Here is an 18,087-nt window from a genome sequence, read left to right as displayed (position 1 = left end):
CCCCCATGGCCTCCCACCGCTCAAGCCCTTCTCTGGTCTCTGTCCTCGGTGTCTTATCTGTCTTGTGACAGGTGTACTAACAGTCCCCAGAGGCCAGTAGGGAAAGTATGAGAAGCACGTTCCCCCTCTTACTGCCCCTGACCCACTGCTCTGCTCCGCACTCGGTGCTAAATATAGCTGAGGTCCTGGCCTCAGCACAGCAGCCCTGCGCTGGGGAGAGGTCAGGCTCAGCCAGTGGGACCCCTGGGAGCCTGGACCCACCTCATCTCCTTCTCTGCCCTGGGCTCCCTGATCCTGCCTCCTGAGCTGGTGTCAGGCCCCTGGCCTACAGCATGACCAGTGCTAGAACCCTCTCCTGGCCGAAGCGACCTGGGGCTGGGGGAAGGACTTTCTTCTCACGGCTGCCTCAGAAGGGGGGAAACTGAGCCTTGCGTGCCCCACCCCACCCCGACTTGTCCACCAAAGGCATCCGAGCCCCAAGGAGTGTGACATCTAAAGCCGGCAGCCCGAGTCTCATTACCTGCTCCGGGTGCTTCCTTTAGTCTCTGGGTTCTCATGACGACCCTCTGCCACAGGCAGACCTCAACTGTCCCCACCTCCTCACTGTCCTGTCACCCGGGTGGCCTGAGCAGATGGTATGTACAGGCCACCAGCTCCACCCTATCCCCACCCCCAGGAATCTCCAGAACTCCTACTATGGTCACAAGTTGTCAGCATCACAAAGTCCAGAGATGGCAGACCTGAGGACCCGCAGAGGTCACTGAGCCCAACCCCCTCACTGTTCAGACAGGGAAACAGGCCCCAAGAGGGGAAGGAGGTGACCCAGGAGGCTCCGCCAGGTGGTAGCAAGGCCTTCCCACCACGGTTCTTGAGGGCAGGGACAGGGGCGGGGTGAGGGCAGAGTTCAGAACTGGGACAAGACTTAGGGCAGGGCCTGAGCCTTAGTGGGTGTCCCTGAGCTCGGCCTCCCAGGGCTGGGCCGGCCTCTCAGGGAGACCCCTACTTTTGCTTCCAGGTCTGCTCTTTCTTGGCCCAGCACCTCCACACATCTCTACATCTGGACAGACTCAGATCTGGTTGCCCTACCTTGCACCGCCACCCCGCCCCCCCGCCCCAGATCTTCCCCAGGGGCTTTCCAACTGGGCAAGTCAATGGCCTGCATCCCACCCCAGGCCCTAGGCCATGATTTGTGGGGATCTGGGCTCAGGCCAGCCCTGGGGAGACATTCCCGGTCCAGATATGCCAAGACTTTCACCCGCAGCAGCTGGGCACTGGGCTTGTCCTACCAGTGCAGAGTTGGGCCCACTTACCCCCCTCCAGCCTCCATGTCCTCCCCCGACTCCTCTGTCCTTTCTTCCAGACACTGGGCCTAGCTGGGGCTTCCCTTGGGAAGAAGCCCTGAAGCCTGAGGAACTCCATACCTGTATTTTAAAAATTGCAACCCCAGGCCATTTCCTCCCGCAAGCCTTTCTGGATTATGCCAGGCTGGCTGGAACCTGCCCCTCTGCAGGCCTCAGGCCTGTGGCAGCCATTCTGGGACCCCCAGTGGAGCTCACGATAACTCTCTCTTAACTTCTTCTTGGAATCTTTCTATCAGACCCCTCCACTCACCTGCCTCCAGATGCACGCCCCTCACCCTCCTTCCCCCACCCAGAGCTGCCCCTCATACATGCTACCCTGAGAGGGTCCAGGGGGGTCCCAGCCTGGAGATCCAGCCCTGCCGTGGAGAGACAAAGGGGTGGGTTACTCACCCGAGTGTCCTGCTTGGCTGATGGGGGTTTGGGGTCTGTGGCAGGTGTGGCCTAAGGGGCTGTTGTTCCTCTCGTTGTTTGGGGCTGGTCTTGCTCTGCCGGCTCCGTCAGATGCCTTCTCGCTGCCCTGGCTCCAGGTCTCTGTCCCCTGCCAGCCCCAGCAGCTGCCTTTATCTGGCTGGTTAGGGGGTGGGCCAAGGTGAGGGCGGGTGGGGGGAGGCTCAGTTCAGAGTATGAAGTGGTTCCGTTATTTTTAGGGCTTGTGGAAGTTAACTGGTCTGTCCTGGGAATCAGTTACATGTCCTTTCTGTTGGGGAGGGGAAAAGGGGTGGGGAGGGGAGAGCTTCATTCATCCCGGTCTGATCTGAGGATTGGGGTCAGTGACTCAGCCATGGTGTGTGGTGCGGGTATCCCACACTGTTTTGAGGGCATGAATAAGGAGGGGCATCTGACACCTGAGTGGCCCAGCTCCCACCTCCGTACTCCAGACCAGCCTCTGACTATTCCTGACATGTGCTGTGTGTCCACCTTGCCACGAGACTGGAGGCCCCCTGAGGGCAGGCCTGGCGCCCTCCTCCTCAGTTCCTGGCCTGGAAACCCCTGAGAGTAAGGCCCAGCACTCCTCCCCGGCTCCTTCTGCACTAAAGATTTCCCCTCTCTCTTCTATCCCTCCACAGCACAGGTATATTTGGCCCTGAGCACACGCAGCTGGATCTGGGGGAAAGATGTCTGTGTTTCCAGGCCTCAGTTCTTCACTGGGTCCCTGATTTATCAGGGAATTCCACAGCGTGGTTCTGTGGTGTTCACAGCAGATTATCTGGGTCCTTGTTTATTTTCAGGCTCTTGCCTCTGACTCAGGGCCCAGGCTTTCTGGGAATGGAGGGGAGGGGAGGGGAGGGGCAGCACACAGGGAGCTGACTCTGGGGTTATTTCTGACCCTGGAGTCATCAGCTTCCCAGTCACAGAAGGACTGGCGGGGTCACGCCTGCCCCCTCCTTTTCTGCCCAGAGTCCAAGGGGCTTAGTAGGCTCAAGAGGTCTTGGCATTTTGGCATGGAAGGGCGGTGTGGTAAGGGGTGTCAGGGGACCACGCAGAGCACACGCGAAGGAGGCATTTTGCCCGGGCTCCGTGTTGCAGGCCCTGCAGGTGCGTTCTGTTACCTGGCAGAACAGGATCTTCTGACATCCGGCATGCCCTCTGGTGCCAGGGAGTGACACCAGGCACTGCTCACTCTTTCCATTGAGTCAATGTCAGGCAGGCAGTGTTGGCCTGGGGGAGGGGAGAGGGGCATCTGGAAGCCCCCATCCCTGGCTTCTTCCCTCTTGCTGCTTTCCTTGCCCCTCCTCTTACTCTGTGGACTCCTGGCTCTCCCTGGAAAGAGCAGGGAGACGTGCGTCCTCTCAGGCCAAGGGAAGAGGAGCCTCAGTGCCTGCCTTCTAGAGTGGTTTTGAGACTTGAATGAGTTCACATATGAGAAGGTTTTGTGAGAGCGCTTAGCACATGGCATGTGCTATGGAAGGGCCTGCTGTTACTACATATGTAAGAAAAGCACCTAGAGGGAACCCACTTTTGTACTCACCACAAGTGTGATAACTCATGGTAGAAATTTCTTAGATCTCAATATTAAGAAAGGCTTTTTATGACCACCTGATTTTTTTTGTTCGTTTTCTGTTTTTTTTTTAATTTATTTTTAGTTTTGGCTGCATTGGGTCTTTGTTGCTGCTCGCAGGCTTTCTCTAGTTGTGTCAAGCGGGGGCTACTCTCTGTTGTGGTGCACGGGCTTCTCATTGCAGTGGCTTCTCTTGTTGCGGAGCACGGGCTCTAGGCACACAGGCTTCAGTAGTTGTAGCACGTGGGCTCAGTAGTTGTGGCTCGCGGGCTCTAGAGTGCAGGCTCAGTAGTTGTGGCACACGGGCTTGGTTGCTCCACAGCATGTGGGATCTTCCTGGACCAGGGCTCGAACCCGTGTCCCCTGCATTGGCAGGCGGATTCTTAAGCACTGCGCCACCAGGGAAGTCCCAGTGTTTCCCTCTTTGCCTTGGCTCTGAGGAAGCTCAGAGCTAAATTTTTAGTCTTCTAGCAAGTAGACTTTGTGGGCTGTATCCTGTGTAATGAGGGTAACCAACTGTCCTTGTTGCCTGTCTGAGGGGTTTCCCAGAACAAGGAACTTTCAGTTTTAAAACTGGGAAAGTTCAAAGAAAACCAGGATGAGCTGGTCACCCTATGTGTAATGATCTAACAGTATCACATCATCAGGGTGTCAGTGACAAGGCCATTAAGGCAATGAACCAGGCATTATTTATCAGAATATCTTTGGTGGAGATGCTGTGAATTTATCTTTTTAAGCCCCCTCAAATCATTTGGGGAACGAGGCTGGGAATAAATAATTACACTGAGGTTGAATGGCTGTGCTTATTAATTGATCTCTGTCAAAAGGCAGAGGGGCCCTGGGGGAGGGGGTAGGAGGGAAGCCTGTCGTTTTCCGGTGATTACAGCCCCCCTTCTGGAGCTTACTGTTTTCCAGTCTTGAGGGCACATTCCTCTGTCAGTCCATTCCTCTAAGTGAGTGGGGCTCTGCTAAAGTTGGGGATTCGTCAGAAGTTCATGCCTGTCTCCCAGGAGAACTGGTACTCAGGCAGAGCTCAGAGTGAGCAGCTGGCAGTAGACTCACCAGAAGTTTCAGGAGAGTCAGAATGCAGGAATGGTTAAGAGCCAGACTGCCTAAATTTGAATCCTATCTGTGATACTTACTAGCTGTGTGACCTTGGCAAGTTACTTACCCTCTCTGTTCCTCAGTTTCCTCACCTATAAAATGGGCATAATAATAGTGTATACCTCAGAAGGTTGCTGTGAGGAATACACACTTATCTCACACACACACACACACACACACACACACACACACACACACACACACACAGAGAACACATTTGCAACAGTGCCCAGCATATATAAGCTAAATTAATGAGTAAGCTCCATATATCTTCCCCTGGATCCTCGCCACCCCCAGCTTTCCCAAGTCCCAGATCCCAGTGTGTCCTTTTGGTCCAAAGATGAGTGCCCTTCAAAGCACTGGCTGGCAGTCCTGGCTTCCCTCCAGCTGGGAAGCAGACACGGTGTCAAGGCACAGCTCTGGGCAGGCCAGGCTGGGTCCTTTCCAGGGCTGCAGGAGACAGGTCGGCTCAGCCTCTTGACAAAATCATCTGAACCTAGAGAAGGCACTTCCTGCTCTGCTTGGGGGTCAGCTCAAAGCTGGACAGATTTGAGGGCACAGTCTCTACCCTCCTCGCATAGGAATGTCATGGCTGTGGCATGAGGGGCAGCGAGGTGTGGTTTCTGAGTGTGGGATCTGGTGTCAGACTGCTGGTATCAAATCACCAGCCTGTCTCTTCCTATTTATACGACCTCTGAGAGTCTTCCAGCTGTCTGTATTCTAGTGTCTTCATTTGGGATCTTCCAATAGCAGAGCCTGATAGGAACATTTGGGTGCAAGTGATTTCACTGGGAGGGGAGGAAGGTGGTGAGGGAGTAAAGAAGCGAGGAGGGGAAGGAAAGCAGATTACTTCTGTGGACAGCTGAGACTGGATACCACTGGGGACCCTCTGGGAGCTGGTGTAGAACACGCCTCACCCAGGGTGAGGAAGCTGGGGTATTTATCCACCCTTCCTCACCCCACTGGTTGAGGGCTGGTCCCAGAAGCACTAGCTACCCTGGACTTCTGGTCTGCCCCTCAGGCAGAGAGATGCACATGTTTGAGGTTAGGACTCTGTGAGCCTGTACAGGGACTGTGCACTGAAGCTGCAAATGACCCCTGGGAGATGTGAGGGATCCGGGGGCACTAGCAGTGTCTGCTACATTAACTTCTCCCACCTGTGAGATAATAATGTGCCTATGTCATGCAGTTGCTTTGAAGATTTAGGCCGGTGCTGCCCGGTAGAAAAACAATGCAAGCCACATAAGGCATTTAAAATTTTCTAGTAGCCACATTGTAAAAAGAAAAAAGAAAAAAGTGACATTAATTTTAATATTATATTTTATCTGACTCAAATTTCCAAAACATTATCATATGTACATGTATCAATAAAAATTATTAATGAGATATTTTACATTCTTTATTTTGAATTGAACCTTCCAAATCCAGTGTATATTTTTTTCTTTGAAATAGACTTTGTTTTTTTTTGAGCAGTTTTTAGGTTTGCAGCAAAATTGAGCACAAAGTACAGAGTTCTCATAGATCCCCCTGCCCCCACACAGTGCACAGCCTCCTTCACTATCAACATCCCCACCAGATGGTACATTTGTTACCATCGATGAACCTACATTGACACATCATTGTCACTCAAAGTCCATAGTTTACATTAGAGTTCATTTTTGGTGGTGTACATTCTGTGGGTTTGGACAAATGTATAATGACATGTATCCATCATTATGGAATCATTCAGCGTGGTTTCACTGCCCTAAAAGTCCTCTGTGCTCTGCCTGTTCATCCCTCCCTCCCCTCTAACCCCTGGCAACCACTGATCTTTTTGCTGTTTCCATAGTTTTGTCTTTCAAAAAATGTCATATAGTTAGAATCGTATAGTACATAGCCTTTTTGGATTACCTTCTTTCACTTAGTAGTATGCATTTAAGGTTCTTTCATGACTTTTCGGGGCTTAATAATATTCCATTGGCTGGATGTACCACAGTTTATTGATTTACCTACTGAAGGATGTCTTGGTTGCTTCCAAGTTTTGACAATTATGAATAAATTTGCAGTAAACATCTGTGTGTAGGTTTTTGTGTAGACATCCGTTTTCGACTCCTTTGGGTAAATACCAAGGAGTATGCTTGGTGGATGGAATGGTAAGAGTATGTTTAGTTTTGTAAGATACAGCCAAACTGTCTTCCAAAGTGGCTGTACCAGTTTTGCCTTCCCACCAGCAATGAATGAGAGTTCGTGTTGCTCCACATCCTTGCCAACATTTGGTGTTGTCAATGTTCTGGACTTTGGCCATTTCTATAGGCATGTAGGGATATCTCGTTGTTTTAATTTGCATTTTCCTGATGATATATGATGTGGAGCATCTTTTCATATGCTTATTTGCCATCTGTGTATCTTCTTTGATGAGATGTCTGTCAAGGTCTTTGACTCATTTTTAAAATTGGGTTGTTTGTTTTCTTATTGTTGAGTTTTAAGAGTTCTTTGTATATTTTGGATAACAGTCCTTTATCTGATATGCCTTTTGCAAATATATTCTCCCAGTCTGTGCCTCATCTTCTGATTCTTTTGACATTGTCTTTCATACAGCAGAACTTTTTAATTTGAATTCTGTCACCAGCCTGAATGAGCTTGGAACAGAAGTTTGATTTCCAGATGAGGACTAGTTTCAGCCTTAGGATTCCCTGAGCAGAGAAGCCAGCCCTGCTGTGCCAGACTTCTGACCTACAAAACTAGGCTAACAAATGGGTATTGTTTAAGCCACTGAGTTTGTGGTATTTTGCCACACAGCTACAGAAAACTAATAGAGAATGGAAACTGGAGCAGTTGAGGGAGGGAGGGCAGGAGACCATGTCTGTCCACTTGTAACATAGCCCAGCCAGCTCAGAGCTTGGCCCAAGCATTCTCTACTGAGTGGCTGGCTAGGGGATCCTAGGCAGTGGTGCTTAGTACCCCCAGGTCACCACCAGAGAGCTTCAGAGCATCCCCAAATCAAGAAATCCTGGTTAGGGAAGAAGTCAGAGCAGGAAGAGCCCAGAGTCTTTCCTTCCTCGCATTTTACACTTGGGGAAACTGAGGCTTGCAGCAGCACCTGGATGCTTTGGAGTGAAAGGAGCAGGTTTCAGACCATCCTCCTTTGGTTCCTCATCTCCACCACTTCCCAGCTCTACAACCTTGGACAAGTTATGTTAGTGCTCTGAGCCTCAGGTTCCGTGTCTGTACAGTGGGTATGAGATGCTTTAGATATAGGCAGATGAAAGAAAGGTATTCCAGGCAGAGGGAAGAGAATGGGCAGAGGCACAGAGGTGTGCATGGTGTGACTTGAGGGCAGGGTGGATGGGCAGAGGGTGGAGGTTGGTCTTGGGTGGCAGGCAGGGCTAATCTGTGAATGCCAGGCAAGGAGTTTAGGCCCCATCCTGAAGGGTTTTAACCAGGGGCAATTTGGGTCACAGGAGGCTGGTGATGAGGGCCTGTCATAGTGGCCCAGGTTCTGAATGATGAAGATGTTAATGGTGGCAGAGAGGAGGGGAGGAGGGGCTGGTCCGAGGGATGCCGAGGGTGTAGACTAGACAAGACCTAAAAGAGCTAAAAGATGCCTGAGTGCCTGGTGCTTGGTTTGAGGGAGCAGACTGACAACTATTCAGTGGACTCCGCCGTGAGGGGAAGGAGCGCTCAGGGGTGGTCCCCAGCCTTCTGTCTTGGGGAAGTGAGTGGGTGCGGGTGCCATTCCCTAGGCTGGGTGATGGGCGTGAGGGGAAGGGCAGGGAGGTTGGCAGAGAGGGGAGACCACAGCTTGACTTCGGACAAGATGGGCGTGAGGTGCAGGGTCTCCAGGCAGAGCCCGTCTTCAGGGGCTGGATGAACGGATCTGGAGGTGGGAGAGAAGACTGGGCTGGTGATAGAGACCTGGTGGGCCACTTGTGTGCAAGCGGGAATCGAGGCTTTGAGGGAGGTGGTCTCCCAGGAGTCTGTGAGGAGAAGTGGGCTCAGGACAGCCCTGGGGAAGGTGGACTGTAGAGAGGTAGCAGAGGAGAAGCAGCAGCCAGGGAGGCAGGGGAAAATCCGGGGAGGAGTTAGTTAATGGAAGATGCTGAGGGAAGGACGTACTTAGAGGAGGGAAGAGACTGACAGTGTACAGTGCTGTACAGAGTGAGATATGGAGGGGAAGGGGTTGCTGGATTCCACGAGGGTGCCCTTGAAGACTTTGGCCAGAACAGCCACAGTGCAGTGGAGGAAGCCACACCAGGCCTTGGAGGGTTGAGCGGGGCTCGGGGTGAGCATGTGGAGACCAGGGAGAGAGAATTCTGGTAAATAACTCCTCTGGTCTTCACGGTTCTTACTGGTTAAATGGGAATCAACATAGGAGTCAGGGTTGTTGTTAAAACCCAAACCAATCAGCTATCAGGAAAGCGCCCTGTAAACTGAGAAAGGTGATGGCAAGAGATGGGTGCATCCTTCCGAAGGCAGATGGGGAAATGGAATGTTGGAAATGGCTGGCAAGGTCCCCAGTGACCAGAAGGTGGCAGCACCTCATCAAGTGACACTTCATCTCAGAAGTCCAGGCACTGCATTTCGTCATTTCATTTATTTATTCTATAAGAATTTTTTGCACAGCTACTATGTACTGGGCTCTGAGTTATGCACTGGAGAATTTATCTACCTGTCTAACTACCTATCTATCTAGAGCTCCTCACAGAGCCTGCATTTTTGTTAAAGAGGCAGATTACACAAATAAGTGAATTATTCTCATAACTGTCAATCAACCCTCTTTATCAACAAAGCTTTTATCTTCTCCAAGTTGCAGGAGAAACTTTCTAGAATGTGTGACATATATTCCTTCCTCTTTGAACAAAAGGTACTAACAAAACTTGAGTTCATTTACTGGGTCCACCACTCTGATGTGTTTGCTTATTCATGGGACAGATTGGATGTATTTTCCAAAGATGGCTAGTCCAGTATCTCCCGTCCTATATGAATTCCTTATACTGCGAATGTGACATTCCTCCAGTTTGAGAGAAAGCAGTCTCTGTGCCATCCCCTAGAATCCAGGTGAGTAGAAAGGATACTTTATGACTTCTGAGGCTGGGTCATTAGAGACAGTCCAGCTTCCACCTTTATCTCTTCTCCTGGCCTACTTCTGAACTTAAGAGTCTGGAAGGGTCAGAACACTTGAAGGGCAAACTGGGCAGCAGGGGAGGTGAGCTGGTGGGGCCCCAGCAGGCTGCCCTGGTTCAGCTTGGAAACTCAGTGGGGAAGGGAGGTGTGGCTGGCTTCCTCACTATTCCCTCTCCCTATTCTCAGCCCTCTTTACCCTTCACCGGTTCACAATGTCACTCCAGCCTCATTTAGGGTGACGGGAGGAGAGGGAGGAGAGATACAGGTGCAGAAAAAGTGTTGGTGGTGCCTTCTGGGGGGCAGTCAGATGCCCAGATGCTGGCTCTTCCTCTCGTGGGCTGCTCAGCATTGGAGACACCACCTGAGGGTGCACCATCCCCTGATCAGGGTGACACAACCTCAGGTCGACTCTGTGACCTGTCTCTATCTGCCCTGCCGGTGGGGCTCACAGCAGACCTTAGTGGCCCGCTTCACACTTGCACCCCAGTCAGCTCCAGGGAATTCAGGTCATGCTCCCTTGAAGCCCCCCTATCAGACTTGAGGCGGAAGGAAGAACAGCCCTTTCCTTCAAGAAACCCTCTTGGGAGTTCCCTGGTGTTCCAATGGTTAGGACTCCGTACTTCCACTTCAGGGGGCACGGGTTCAATCCCTGGCTGGGGAACTAAGATCCCGCATGGTTTTGCACCTGTAGGGATTCAAAATTCAGCTCAGCGGCATGAGGATTCTTTTAAAATAATCTTTTATTTTATTTTAATCATTTATTTATATATTTTAATATTTATTTATATTATCTATAATTTTTTATTGGGGTATAATTGCTTTACAATGGTGTGTTAGTTTCTGCATTATAACAAAGTGAATCAGCTATACATATATCCCCATATCTCTTCCCTCTTATGTCTCCCTCCCTCCCACCCTCCCTATCCCACCCCTCTAGGTGGTCACAAAGCACGGAGCTGATCTCCCTGTGCTATGCGGCTGCTTCCCACTAGCTATCTATTTTACATTTGGTAGTGTGTATATGTCCATGCCACTCTCTCACTTCGTCCCAGCTTACCCTTCCCCCTCCCCGTGTCCTCAAGTCCATTCTCTAGTAGGTCTGAGTCTTTATTCCCGTCCTGCCCCTAGGTTCTTCATAACCATTTTCTTTTAAAATTTCCATATGTATGTGTTAGCATACGGTATTTGTTTTTCTCTTTCTGACTTACTTCACTCTGTATGACAGACTCTAGTTCCATCCACCTGACTACAAATAACTCAATTTCGTTTCTTTTTATGGCTGAGTAATATTCCATTGTATATATGAGCCACATCTTTATCCATTCATCTGTCGATGGACACTTAGGTTGCTTCCATGTCCTGGCGATTGTAAATAGTGTTGCAATGTACATTGTGGTACATGTCTCTCTTTTTTTTGTGTGTGGTACGCGGGCCTCTCACGAACCTGTGTCCCCTGCATCAGCAGGCGGACTCTCAACCACTGCGCCACCAGGGAAGCCCACGTCTCTTTTTGAATTATGGTTTTCTCAGGGTATATGCCCAGTAGTGGGGTTGCTGGGTCGTATGGTAGTTCTATTTTTAGTTTTTTGAGGAACCTCCATACTGTTCTCCATAGTGGCTGTATCAATTTATATTCCCACCAACAGTGCAAGAGGGTTCTTTTTTCTCCACACCCTCTCCAGCATTTATTGTTTGTAGATTTTTTGATGATGGCCATTCTGACTGGTGTGAGGTGATACCTCATTGTAGTTTTGATTTGCATTTCTCTAATGATTAGTGATGTTGAGCATCCTTTCATGTGTTTGTTGGGAATCTGTATTTGGAGAAATGTCTAGTTAGGTCTTCTGCCCATTTTTGGATTGGGTTGTTTGTTTTTTTGATATTGAGCTGCTTGTATATTTTGGAGATTAATCCTTTGTTAGTTGCTGAGCTAAAAACATCTGAACAAACAGCAGTCACAGAAAAAAACCTGATCTCAACTTCTTTTGTAGATTTAAGCAGGACCTCCTGGAAAATACAGTTGGTATAAATCCTCTCTGGCAGGTTTACAGCCAGAAGGGAGACTAACCACTATCACAGGGATGAGTAATTGCTTAAACAAACTTTATCTGAAACTGTCCTACCTTCCATTTATTCTTCCACAGAAGACCTTTCTCCCTCCTTTCTAGTCGTTAAGTGGGTTTATAAACCTTTATCTTTGGACGTGCAGGGAGCCAATTCATCTGAAGCCTCTCTGGTAAATAAACTTGGTCTTCTCTCCTGTTAATCTGTCTTTTGTTAGTTAATTCACAGGCCCCCCACCACTGAACCTAAGCTGGTAGAGGGAAATTTTTTCCTCGCAACACATTCTTCTTTGACAAGATATGGGTGACTGTGTAAGATTTTCTATCTTGTCCTGGAGTGTGTCCTCTTGCTCTGCCAATGTCACTGTATAGCAAAGTGTTCACTCCTTCTCTCCCTCCCTCTCTCCCATGCGTGTTAATTGGACTAGAAGAAGGGATGGGGAAAAAAAGAACATATAAGAGAGGATACCACTAAATTTATTACTTATTTATACAAATAATTGTACCTCCAGTTTAGTCACCGACAGTGAAGGGCTCATGTGCGCTCGGGAGCAGCTGCACAAAAGTAATACTTTCTTGGTTCCAAAGCAATAATGGCTAGGAAAGTGGGTGAATGACACTTGTTTTCATTCAGTCTGGTCTAATTGTATTTGAGTGGAATGTAAAATGTTACCGGGTGGCTGATTACATAGTGACTGGACCAAAAAAAAAACAACAACATCTTCTGTATTAGTCAACTGGGCTGCCATAATGGAATACCATGGACTAGGTGGCTTAAACAACAGGAATTGATTTCTCACGGTTCTGGCGGCTGAAAGTCCAAGATCAAGGCATCTGCTGATTTGGTTCTTTGGTGAAAGCCACCTCCTAGGTTGCAAATGTCCACCTTCTCCCTGTGTCCTCACGTGGTGCGGGGGAGAGAGAGAAAGAGAGCTCTGGTCTCCCTACCTCTTCTTATAGGGACACTAATCCTATCAATGGGGTTCCATCCTCATGACCTCATCTAAACTGAAACACCTCCAAATACCATCACATTGGGGTTAGGTCTTCAACATACGAATTTGGGGAGACACAAACCTTAGGCTATAACAACTTCTCTACAAACAAATACTAACCAGTCAAAAAGTATTATAATGAATCCAATGCAAAATGTTTGTGTTGATATGTGTCATTTTTGTTTTTCTTCCTGTTGTCTTTTGTTGGATCTTGTTAGATGTCAAACCCACCTTCTCATTCTCAGGTGCTCCTGCTCCCACTTGAGACTTACATGTTGAGTATTCTGACAGGAGAATCAGGTGTAGAAAAAATTCCGTGTTTTAGTAGATAACTATGCACCATCTGCAACATACCTTTCTGGGTCTTCACGTTCTAGCCTTGTTCATTTTTGTCCCCATTTGTAATTCATCTCAACATTCCTTTACCATATAAATTTGTGCTGTTTTGAGCTTTCCTTAGAATCGGTTATAACATCTGCCTGGTTTTCTCAGATCATATGAGTAAAATAAATTCCTCAACATGTGTTCATTTTTACTTCTGTAATGAGAGTCATGGTTTTACCTTCTGAAAAGTATCTTTTAACACAGGGAAGCCTCTGGGGGGAGAGGTGGAAGGACTTAGCTTCTAAAGAAGAACTGCCTGAATCTCTGAGCCTGTGTCTTCCTGATCTCAGGTCATGGCCACCCATCCTTCTAGATGCTCCAGCCTCCAAACATTGTGGTCATTCTTTTTTATTTTTATTTCTTTCATTGAAGTATAGTTGATTTACAATGTTATGCCAATCTCTGCTGTACAGCAAAGTGACTCAGTTATACACATACAGACATTCTTTTTTTTATATTCTTTTCCATTATGGTTTATCACAGGATATTGAATATAGTTCCCTGTGCTATACAGTAGGACCTTGTTGTTTATCCATCCTATATGTAATAGTTTACATCTGCTAATCCCACACTCCCAGTCCTTCCCTCCCCCTTGGCAACCACAAGTCTGTTCTCTATGTCTGTGAGTCTGTTTCTGTTTTGTAGATAGGTTCATTTGTGCCATATTTTAGATTCTGCATGCAAGTGATATGTGGTATTTGTCTTTCTCTTTCTGACTTACTTCACTTAGTATGATAATCTCTAGTTGCATCCATGTTGCTGCAAATGGCATTATTTCGTTCTTTTTTATGGCTGAGTAGTATTCTATTGTATATAGGTACCACATCTTTTACTTGTTTTTTTGGTTGCGTTGGGTCTTTGTTGCTGTGCACGGGCTTTCTCTAGTTGCAGCGAGTGAGGACTACTCTTCTTTGCAGTGTGCGGGCTTCTCATTGTGGTGGCTTCTCGTTGCAGAGCACAGGCTCTAGGTGCACGGGCTTCAGTAGTTGCAGCACGTGGACTCAGTAGTTGTGGCGCACAGGCTCTAGAGCACAGGTTCAGTAGTTGTGGCGCACAGGCTTAGTTGCTCCATGGCATGTGGGATCTTCCTGGACCAGGTATCAAACCCGTGTCCCCGGCATTGGCAGACGGATTCTTAACCACTGCGCCACCACGGAAGTCCATGTACCACATCTTCTTTATCAATTCATCTGTCGATGGACATTTAGGTTGCTTCCATGACTTGGCTATTGTGAGTAGTGCTGCTGTGAACATAGGGGTGCATGTATCTTTTTGGATTAGAGTTTTGCCTGGGTATATGCCCAGGACTGGGACTGCTAGATCATATGGTAATTCTATTTTTAGTTTTCTGAGGAACCTCTATACTGTTTTCTACAGTGGCTGCACCAACTTACATTCCCACCAACAGTGTAGGAGGGTTCCGTTTTCTCTACCCCCTCTCCAGCATTTGTTATTTGTAGACTATTTAATGATGGCCATTCTGATTGGTGCGAGGTGGTATCTCATTGTAGTCTTGATTTGTATTTCTCTAATAATTAGTGATGTTGAGCATCTTTTCATGTGCCTACTGGCCATCTGTATGTCTTCTTTGGAGGACATATTTAGGTCTGCCCATTTTTCAATTGGATTTTTGTTTTTTGGTTGTTGAGGTGTATGACCTATTTGTATATTTTGGAGATTAAGCCCTTGTCTGTTGTATCATTTGCTAATATTTTCTCCCATTTCGTAGGTTGTCTTTTCGTTTTTTTTTTTTATGGTTTCCTTTGCTGTGCAAATGCTTGTAAGTTTGATTAGGTTCCATTTGTTTATTTTTGTTTTTATTTCTATCGCCTTGGGAGACTGTTAAGGTCATTCTTGACTCTTCTCTTTCTAGCACCCCTGCATCCTACCCTGTGGTAGGCTTAACAATGGCCCTCTGAAGACATCCACATCCTAATCCCTGGAACTTATGAACATGTTACCTTACACGGCAAAAGAGACTTTGCCGATGTGATTGCAGTAAGGATTCTGAGATGGGGAGATTATCCTGGATTATTGAAGTGGTCACAATATAATCACAAGGAAGATAGGAGGGTCAAAGTCAGAGAAAGGAGATGTGAGGATGGAAGCAGAAGTTGGAGTGATGTGCTTTGAAGATGGAGGAAAGGGCCACAAGCCAGGGAATCCAGGCAGCCCCTAGGAGATGGAAAAGGCAAGGGAACAGAATCTCCCCCCAGCGCCTCCAGAAAGAAGCGGCCCTGACAGCATCTTGATTTTAGCCCCCAAAGACTCTTTTCAGACTTCCAACCTTCAGAACTGTGAGAGAACAAATCTGTGTTGTTTTAAGCCATTATGTTTGTGGTGATTTGTTATACTAGCAATAGGAAACTAATGCAAACACCATAGCAAATTATGTTGCTTTTATCTTCAAAATGCAGCCAAGATCTGACCACTTCCCAGTTGTGCCACTGGTATCCTGGGCCAAGCCAGCTCCATCCCTTGCCTGGGTTGAAGCAAAGGCCTGCTTACTGTTTTCCCTGTCTACACTGGCCCTCCAGCCTTTTCTGCCCTCTGGATACAGGATATGAGATTTCTATATGCTGACCCCTGGCGTTCACCCTTGGCATTGTCTTTCTCTGATGCTTCAATGGCTCCAGCAGCAGCCTTCATTTCCACTGCCCCTGTAATAACTATATGCACCCTCTAAAGTCCTGATACATTGCACCCATCAGCGCATCCTCTTCCTCCACATATCATCCCAGTTCACCACCACTTACAGTTTTAACATTTGCACTGCCACAGCTTGCCAGGGGCTATGCATCCTTAACTTACAACCAGCAATGGGGTTCTCGCTGCCAGTCAGCTGATAGATAATCAACTCCAAAATCCCATGTCCAGAGTCTGCTTTCTCAAACCGCTCCTGGTATCAGCTGTTGCAGGTCAGGTTCCCTAGGACGCAGGCTCTAAGATGCAGATTTGCATGCCAGAAGTTTTTGGGGGAGTGCTTAGGGGATCAGTACTGGTGGGAGAGGGATAGGAGATGTACTCCTGTGAGGAGTGGAGCTGACACTTGAATTGCAGTGCAGTTGCAACAAAGGTTGCAGGCACAACAAGGATCACAGCGGCCAATCCTATGAGGAGCTCTGGAGCTGGGGTAGCTTTTCTGAGTTGTCTACATTTTCTGGCCACTGATTACCTTCGGCATTAACCATGCTCCCAGGCTCACTGTGCTGTCACTTTAGCCTTCTTTCTATTCATTCGCCCAACAAATATCTATTGAATATTTACTATGGACTAAACAATGTTCTAGATCAGGAGTGCATAAACTGTGGCCCACAGGCCAAGTTATGCAGCTGCTTGTTTTTATAAATGCAGTTTTATTGGAACACAGCCACATGTGTTTGTTTAAATATTGTCTATGGCTACCTTTGTGCTATCATGGCAGAGCTGAACAGAGACCATATAGCCCACAAAGCCTAAAATATTTACTTTTTGATGCTCTACAGAAAACGTTTGCTGACATCTCTTCTAGATCTGTGTTGATGTATAAACATACATATGTGTATATATATATATAAAAATAGTAAATTTTACTTATATATGTATATAAAGTGAGATTCAGATTGGAGCCACATATGTAATTTAAAATTTTCTAGTAGCCACATTAAATAAGCTTACAAAATAGAAAAAGGTGAAATAAATTTCAATAATATATTTTATGTAACCCAATATGTCCCCAATATATTTCAACTTATAACCAATATAATAAAGTATCAGTGGAATTTTTTACATCCTTTTTTTTATACGATGCCTTTAAAATTCAGTGTGTAGTTTACACTTAATTTGGGCTAGCTACTAGTCAGGTGCTCACTCACCATAAGTGGCTAGTTGGTTCAGTATTGGATGGTGCAGTTCTAGAAGCAGGTGACACAGTGAACACGCAGTGAATAAAGCAGACAAAATTCCCACCCCCGTGGAGCTTCCATTCCTAATGGAGAGGAAAGACGATAATCAATCAAGTAAAATGAATTTTATGCCTGATGGTGATAAGTGGTGATGTGGATTCTTGGGGCAGAAGTTGCATGTTTAAATTGGGAGGGTCACACTGAGAAGGTATGTGGTGAAGAATTAACTTCACCCAAAGGGGGAGTCTGGCCTTTTCCTCGTCTCCTGGTTGGTGTCTCTAGGCCCCTGTAGGAGTGTCTTTGTTTGCCTGAGGGCAGGGAGGGGGGGTTTGGCCACTGGACAGTCTAACAGTGTGATTTATGATGGGGACTTTGGGTCACACTTGAGTTCTGAGCTCCAGGTCAGCTGGAGACTAAAGCTATTAGCCGCCCTTTGAGAGGGGCTGGCGACTGCACGTCAGCTACATGAGCAGCACGTGACGAAAACCCGCTAAATACCCTGGACACACAAGGCTTGGGTGACCTTCCCTGGTCGACAGTGCTCTGTGTATTGTCACATTTTGTAGCTGGGAGGAGGTCACGCATCATCCATGGCTCCACAGAGAGCCATGAGGAGTGTCTGTTTGGACCCCCCGTGGGCTCTGCCCTGTGCTGTCCCCTTGGCTGATTTCATTTGTATCCCTTTCCTGTAATAAGCCTTAACCATGACTTTGTCAGCTTTCACTGAGTTCCGTGAGTCGTTTTAGCAAATTATCAAACCTGACGATGGTTAGGGGGAGACCCCTGAACTTGCAGTTGTTGTCAGAAGTGAGGGTGGTCTCTTTGGGGACTGTTCTCCCTAACTGTGCAGTTGGTCCTAAACGCTTTGTGGACAGTGACATCTGAGTAAAGACCTGAAGAAAGTGAGGGGACAGTGGGAGGCCGGGGACTGGAGCAGGGGGGCAACAAGGAGAGTGGAAGGAGATTCTTTCTCTACTCACTATTTTGATAAACCACTTTACATAGGTACCAAAATCTCCTGTTTTAAAAATACAGCATTGGGATTAAGGTCGAAGTTAAGATTTAGGTTAGGGTAGGGTATTGGGCTTAGGGTAAGTTGTAGTGCTTTGTTTTATTTAGTCTAGGATTAGAGTTGGGATACGATTAGGGTTTAGCCTTCAGTGTTAAGTATTCCCTGCTAGGACATTTATGGTT

At 47.6% G+C, this 18,087-nt stretch overlaps 1 long non-coding RNA gene across 1 annotated transcript in view; it reads left to right on the top strand.

The window, feature by feature from the left end:
• LOC132431641 (uncharacterized) overlaps nucleotides 1–18,087 on the top strand; it is an 88,230-nt gene that overhangs the window by 12,497 nt on the left and 57,646 nt on the right. The window lies entirely within an intron of this gene.

The sequence above is a fragment of the Delphinus delphis genome, chromosome 10 (genome assembly GCF_949987515.2).
Source record: "Delphinus delphis chromosome 10, mDelDel1.2, whole genome shotgun sequence".
NCBI classification, from domain to species: domain Eukaryota; kingdom Metazoa; phylum Chordata; class Mammalia; order Artiodactyla; family Delphinidae; genus Delphinus; species Delphinus delphis.
Note: the sequence above shows the minus strand (reverse complement) of the source record. Positions and strands in the feature narration are given on the sequence as shown.